The following is a 6,461-nucleotide window of genomic DNA, read 5'->3' on the forward strand; positions in this document are numbered from 1 at the left end:
CGTAAATATTTGGAACTACAATTTATAATGTCCTCTCGTTCTATCAAAATCTTCCCCTTCTGACCAAATTTCTTCCACATTAACTCCATTTCCTTTTAGAATGAGTCTTAGAGTCCAAACGCCCTATTTAAACCCTACGTTATTAAACCCGTATAAAATAAACCTCCCACTATAGTCGTCTACAACTGTGTACATATGTACATTCTCCAAATATATTTCACTTATTTACATAAATTGGGAATATCTTTATCAGTCATATTGCCACTTCTTTTGGAAACATGTTGTGGTGTCTAATTATTATTAAATGGTAGTATTCAAGGTATGAATTAAAGTAAAAAAATTTAAATTACTGCCAATAAATTAAAACATCAGTTATATGTTTAACATGCCATCAAACATACATTATGTGGGATAGGCAGTCTTATTTAAAAATACACAATTAAAACTGCTTAGCTCTGGGAAAAATAAGGCAAACATTATTTCATAATATATAAATGAGATATTATTTCAATACATTAATTCTTATAAAAACAACAGTTTGGTTTCGATTTTGTTATTTTACATTTAGGGATACTTTATTAAAACATTTGGGGATCAGGAAAAGGAGGATCCATCAAGATGCACAAAATATACAGTAGGTCTTTTTTTCAGTTGTTATCAGATCGTCGATGAGAGCAGTCGTGTCCTTATCTCTCCGACCGCTGATTGCCTGAACCGTGTCGTTACCTGTCCGGTACGGTCTGACTGTGCGGCCTGACTGTTACAGTTATTATTGTATTATATCAACATTTTAAATATATATTTTTTTAATTTTAATAGTTTGTTATCATGGCCGATAACTGTAAAAAGTGTAACAAAGTCTTCGTCGAGAGTGATATAGTAGCAAGTGCGTCGACTGTAGGCATAGTTTTCATGCCACGTGGAAGCGTGCAGGATCGACCCAAAGTTTCACTAAATCTAAAAATAAAACCTTGAAGTGTGATTCATGTGTTGAGGAATCTAAATCGAATGCTTCAGTTCGCAGTAGTGAGGACCTCGAAGACAAAAATTCTATTTTAGAAGCTATTCGGGCCCTAAAAATCGATATAGAAGGCAAATTTAATGTAGTGTTGTCATCAGTTAGTGCTGTGCAAGACAAAATAAAAGGTATGCGCGATTGTGTGATTAAGCTGGAGGGTGAACAGGAAAAACTACAGCAGCGCTGCAGCAGGCTGGAGCATGCTAATGACGCGTTGGCTGGCGAGGTGAGGGACTTGCAACAGCGACTGCACGATACCGAACAGCACTCTCGATCTGCTAATGTGGAGATAGTCGGTCTGCCAAAGACTGACAATGAAAATATTGTCGACTGTCTCCAGCACATTGCTGGGTCGCTTGGACTTGAGTTCAGGATGGAGGACATATCGATCGCTCATCATCGGCTGCGAGCTTACTCCACGAGAAGGCATGTACATCCGCCGATTATTGTGCAGTTCGTCTCCAGACGCGTCAAGGAGGACTGGCTGAGGGCAGCGAGGACGAAGAAGAATTTAAACGCCGCGGACATCCACCCATCTCTCACACGGAGTAATGTATACGTGAACGACCACCTGAAACCTCACAATAAAGCGCTTTCTGGGGAAGGCTCGCCGGCTTAAAGCGGGAGGGGAAGATCGTCCTAGCCGGATTTTTCAACGGAAAGGTCGTCATCAAGGCTGCTGAGGGTGCTGAGGCTGTTCGCGTCACCATGATGGAGGATCTCGACAGGTTTGACAAGAAATAAACTTTCCTCTGTGGTCCGCATTACATAAGTAAGTTTATACGTCTGTAAAATTGTTTTTTCTTTCGTTAGTATAATAATCAGGCTTTTTCTTTTGTTTTATTCACTTTTTATGTCATAAAGAAGATACTTTTAATTTTCATTTGTATTGTGTTTATATAATCTAAAACTACATTTATAATTTTACAATACACTTTCTTTATTAGAGAAAATAATATTTCATTTTTCTCTCGATAGGTTATTGTACCAGGAAATGATAAATTAAGTATGACAATGAGATTGATGTAATTAGTTATTATTAGTTTGGTGTATGGTTTTGTATTTTAATTTCTATAAGAAATTCAAGTAATTAATAGGCAAGAGAGGCTCAAATTTTATATACAATTTTCTTTTCATGTAAAATTTAATATCAGTATTTTTCGGATTATAAATTCAGAATATAACTAACTATTTATTACTAATCAATTAAATATTTTCTAAATTACATATTTGCAATATTTTTTTTTTCTTTAAGTGAGTAAAACATTGAAAAAATAAATTCAATTATTTTAGTATTGTTATATTTGCATTGTCTGTTTTTGGTAATTAATTGTCAGCAACTTATACAAGCATACGCTTGTTTATTATACTTATTATGTTTATTATGGTATACGCATCATAGGCCTAGGTGTAAGAAATTAAGATTAATATTATATAGTTAAATACATTTAGTACTATTTAATTTATGTACACAGATGTCTTTATTTAGTCTCTCTTTCCACTATTTAATATCTTTATTATTTAACCAGAAACTATTTTATGATAAAACTTAATGTTCAGAATTCACAAACTTCTAAATTTGTCTATGTAAGATTGCAATCTTTAAATTTGAAAGACTTTAAAATGTAATAATTATGCAATCTTTTTAATCGTCTACTGAAATTGGCCATTTTAATGTAACTACATTGTAATAATATGGATTTATATAAATGCATCTTACTGAAGTAAAAATAAGTAACATATTATATGCAACATTTAAGTGCTAATTAAACTTCTGTGTATGCCAGGGTACGTATACGCATTTATAAAATATACTTTTATTACTTTCAAATATTTAGACCGGCCGGGCGGGTGATTGGGCTTGAACGGCATAAATGGGTGAGAATGATGACAACTCTTTGTTTTTCCACAACGATTGTTTAGAACTGGAATCATATTTTGAATACAAAGATTTTTTTTAGTAGTAATTCTGTTGATAAACTTAAAATATTCCATTGCAATATAAGAAGTATTTCAAAAAAAACTTTGACGAACTTTTGATTTATTTAAATGATCTTCCTTCGCTAGATATAATAATATTGACAGAGTGTTGGTTGAGGGGGGGTGAGGAGGGGTGGACCATTGACGGGTTTGACTTTGTACTTACTGATAAGCAGCGTAACAAGGCTGATGGTGTAGTTGTTTACTTCAATAACCGGTTGTCAGTTTCTGCATCACAGATTTCTATAGGTGACACGTACGGCATAAAACTCTACTTTAATTTTTGTCATAAAACTTTTTGTCTCGTGGCTCTCTACCGTACGTTTGACTGCGACAATCAACTTTTTTGGATTCTTTAGAACATTATCTTTACAGTTTGAATAAGGACGAAATAATTATCTTAGCTGGAGATTTCAACTTTGACTTACTTGAAACAAACTCCCCTTATACTGACAGATACTTGAACTGTATAGTAGGTGCTGGTCTCATTCATTGTATAGGTAAACCAACAAGGGTAACAAAATCTAGAAAGTCATGCCTGGATCACTTTATTATACGATATAACGACATGAACAACGTACAGGCAGCTGTGTTACAGACTGAGATTACTGATCACTATAGCACTGGTCTTACAATTACTTTTTTCCCGTTACAGCACCATCGGTTATGACAAATACAGCTTCACAGACGATTATAGACTCTGCACTCTTGTCCCGTAATCTTGCTCATATTGACTGGAAGACGATTTTTTCAGAACGAAAATGTAAACGGTTCTACATACGAATTTTGTAAAATGGTAGGCCAAGCGATCGATAATTCTAGAAAACCAATTAAAAAGTCATCTAGATTCAAGAGGCTTAAGCCTTGGATTACAAATGATCTGATCAAATTAATTCGCGATAGAGATAAATTGAGCAAAAAAATTAAAAAACAGCCTTTTAATATAATTCTTAAAAATAATTATCGAACGTTAAAGCAATTTATTGCCAATTCTATCAAAACGTCTAAGTGTATTTAACTACAGGGCTAAATTAAACGAATATCAAAATAATCCTAAATTGTTTTGGACTGTAATTAACGAATTAGCAGGTAAAAAAAATAATAAGGGTTTATTTCCGGTAGAAAGGTATCTGCCTAATGTACCAAGTGTTACTCACGGTGTATGTAAAGAAGTCGCTAACGATTTCAACATGTTTTTTGCTAGCGTTGGACATAACTTGGCAAGTTCAATTAACACCGGAGGTGCATTAATTATCGATGATGCAGATTACGGGCGAGACTCACTGTTCACGCTTCGGACTGTCACTGAACTGGACCTATTCAGACACATTACTGCACTACGTGGCGGGTCCGCTCCTGGTTATGACGGCGTCACAGCTTCTGCACTCAAAGATAATATTCATATTTTCTCTAAACCTTTTCTACATATTTTAAATCTTAGCTTGGCGTACGGTATATTTCCTGATAGTTTTAAGTTAGCTAAAGTAATCCCACTTCACAAGGCTAGCACATTTACGGAGAAAAATAACTATCGTCCCATTTCTTTGTTAAGTGTGTTCTCTAAGGTGCTGGAGAGAATCGTCAAAGAGCAGTTTGTAAATTACCTTCAACACAACCATATTTTAGCGGAGTGTCAATACAGGTTTAGGGCTGATAAAAACATTTCAGACGTTCTCTTTGATGTAAAGAAATTTATCATACTTTGTCAGATGGTATGAGGAGCTTTTTAATTTTCCTTGACCTAAAGAAAGCATTTGATAGTGTAGATAGAAACAAATTAATTTACAAATTATCAGCTATAGGTGTAACGGGTAATGCTCTCGCATGGTTTTAGGAGCTACCTTGCGGCCAGACGGCAGTTTGTGTCTGTCTGCGGTGTGAATGGTGATGAGCTTCCTGTGGATTATGGTGTAGTTCAAGGAAGCACTCTGGGCCCTATATTATTTTTGATATACATTAACAACATTTCAAAAACTGCAGATTCATGGTAAACTATTTCTGTTTGCTGACGACACGCTAATTATTATCAAAGGTAAATCTTGGCAGGATGTTCAAAATAAATCTTTAAATGTCCTCATGACAATTAAAAAATGGATGGACCAAAATGTTTTATCACTTAACATCTCAAAAACTAAATTTATGCCCCTTTCTCTTATATCAAATTCAGATTACAACTTACACGATTTAATTATTCATAATTGTAATAATCACTATAACAATGCCTGTGGATGTAATAAAATCGAGAAAGTGTCGTCATACAAATATTTGGGTGTGTTGTTTGATTCTCGAATGAAATGGATAGATCACATTAATTTCTTAAATAATAAAGCAAGAAAGTATATATTTGCTTTTAGGCAGTTTAAATAGCATTTTGAGTTTTGATGAAACTAAAATCGTTTATTTTGCTTATGTGCAATCCCTTTTTCGTATGGCATTCTAGCTTGGGGGGGTGTTTTTCCTTCACATATCAAAAGTTTAGATATAGTTCAGAAATCTATTGTGAAAGCCGGTTTTGCGAAGTGTAGACGATATCCCTCTGATTTATTGTTTCAAGAAACAGGAATTCTGCCAATTAAAAAATTTTTTATTAAAGTCTTATTTATTCATATTTACAAAACATTTCGGTTCAATTTTTCCTACAATCCCACATTTTTATAACATAAGATATGCAAATATAGTCGGAATTAACACTATTCACCAACACAAATCATTTGCGACAACAAACAGTTTTTATCTAGCACACATTTTATATCGGAATTATTCTAATAATTTTAGAAATTTCAAGCTGTTCGACTCTCCCTCTCTTGAGGTTTTTAAGAAACATGTCAAGGAGTTTTTGATTCTCATAAGCAGTGAGAGTGCCCAGTTACTTATCTCTGTTGACTACAGACGGACCTAGACTGTCCTAACACTGACTGACGGCACTGTCCTCTCTCCTCTCCTCTTCAAACTATATATAATAAAATCCAATCACTTAAGTAATTAGCCTATTTTTTGTAATTTTTGTTCACTCAATATTTTTATTTGTTTTTTCTACTTTCTCCTCTATATTGCTGATTATCGGAATTCTAGGTCATATCCGTAGTTTATTCTGCTTTAGATGTCTTCTTTCAATTATCAAATTTTATAAAATTAATCTACACTCTGCTCGAGATAAAAGTCGAATCGTAACAATTTCAACTCGAGTCTACGCACAGGCCATTGAGGCCCATGTAGGCTCTTTTCCCATTATTTGAATTTATCCAGAAATTATGTAGCAAATTTAATGCTGTTTTTACTAGGTATGCGTGAATGTATGTGGATGTGTATGTATGTGTATGTGTATGTACATGTATATGTATATATATATATATATATATATATATATATATATATATATATATATCTTTATTATATCATCTCTTTATTCATTATATTGATTTATTTATGTAACACAAGTCTTTTTTATATTATTTAACGTTAA

The sequence above is a fragment of the Homalodisca vitripennis genome, unplaced genomic scaffold (genome assembly GCF_021130785.1).
Source record: "Homalodisca vitripennis isolate AUS2020 unplaced genomic scaffold, UT_GWSS_2.1 ScUCBcl_573;HRSCAF=2883, whole genome shotgun sequence".
Taxonomy (NCBI): domain Eukaryota; kingdom Metazoa; phylum Arthropoda; class Insecta; order Hemiptera; family Cicadellidae; genus Homalodisca; species Homalodisca vitripennis.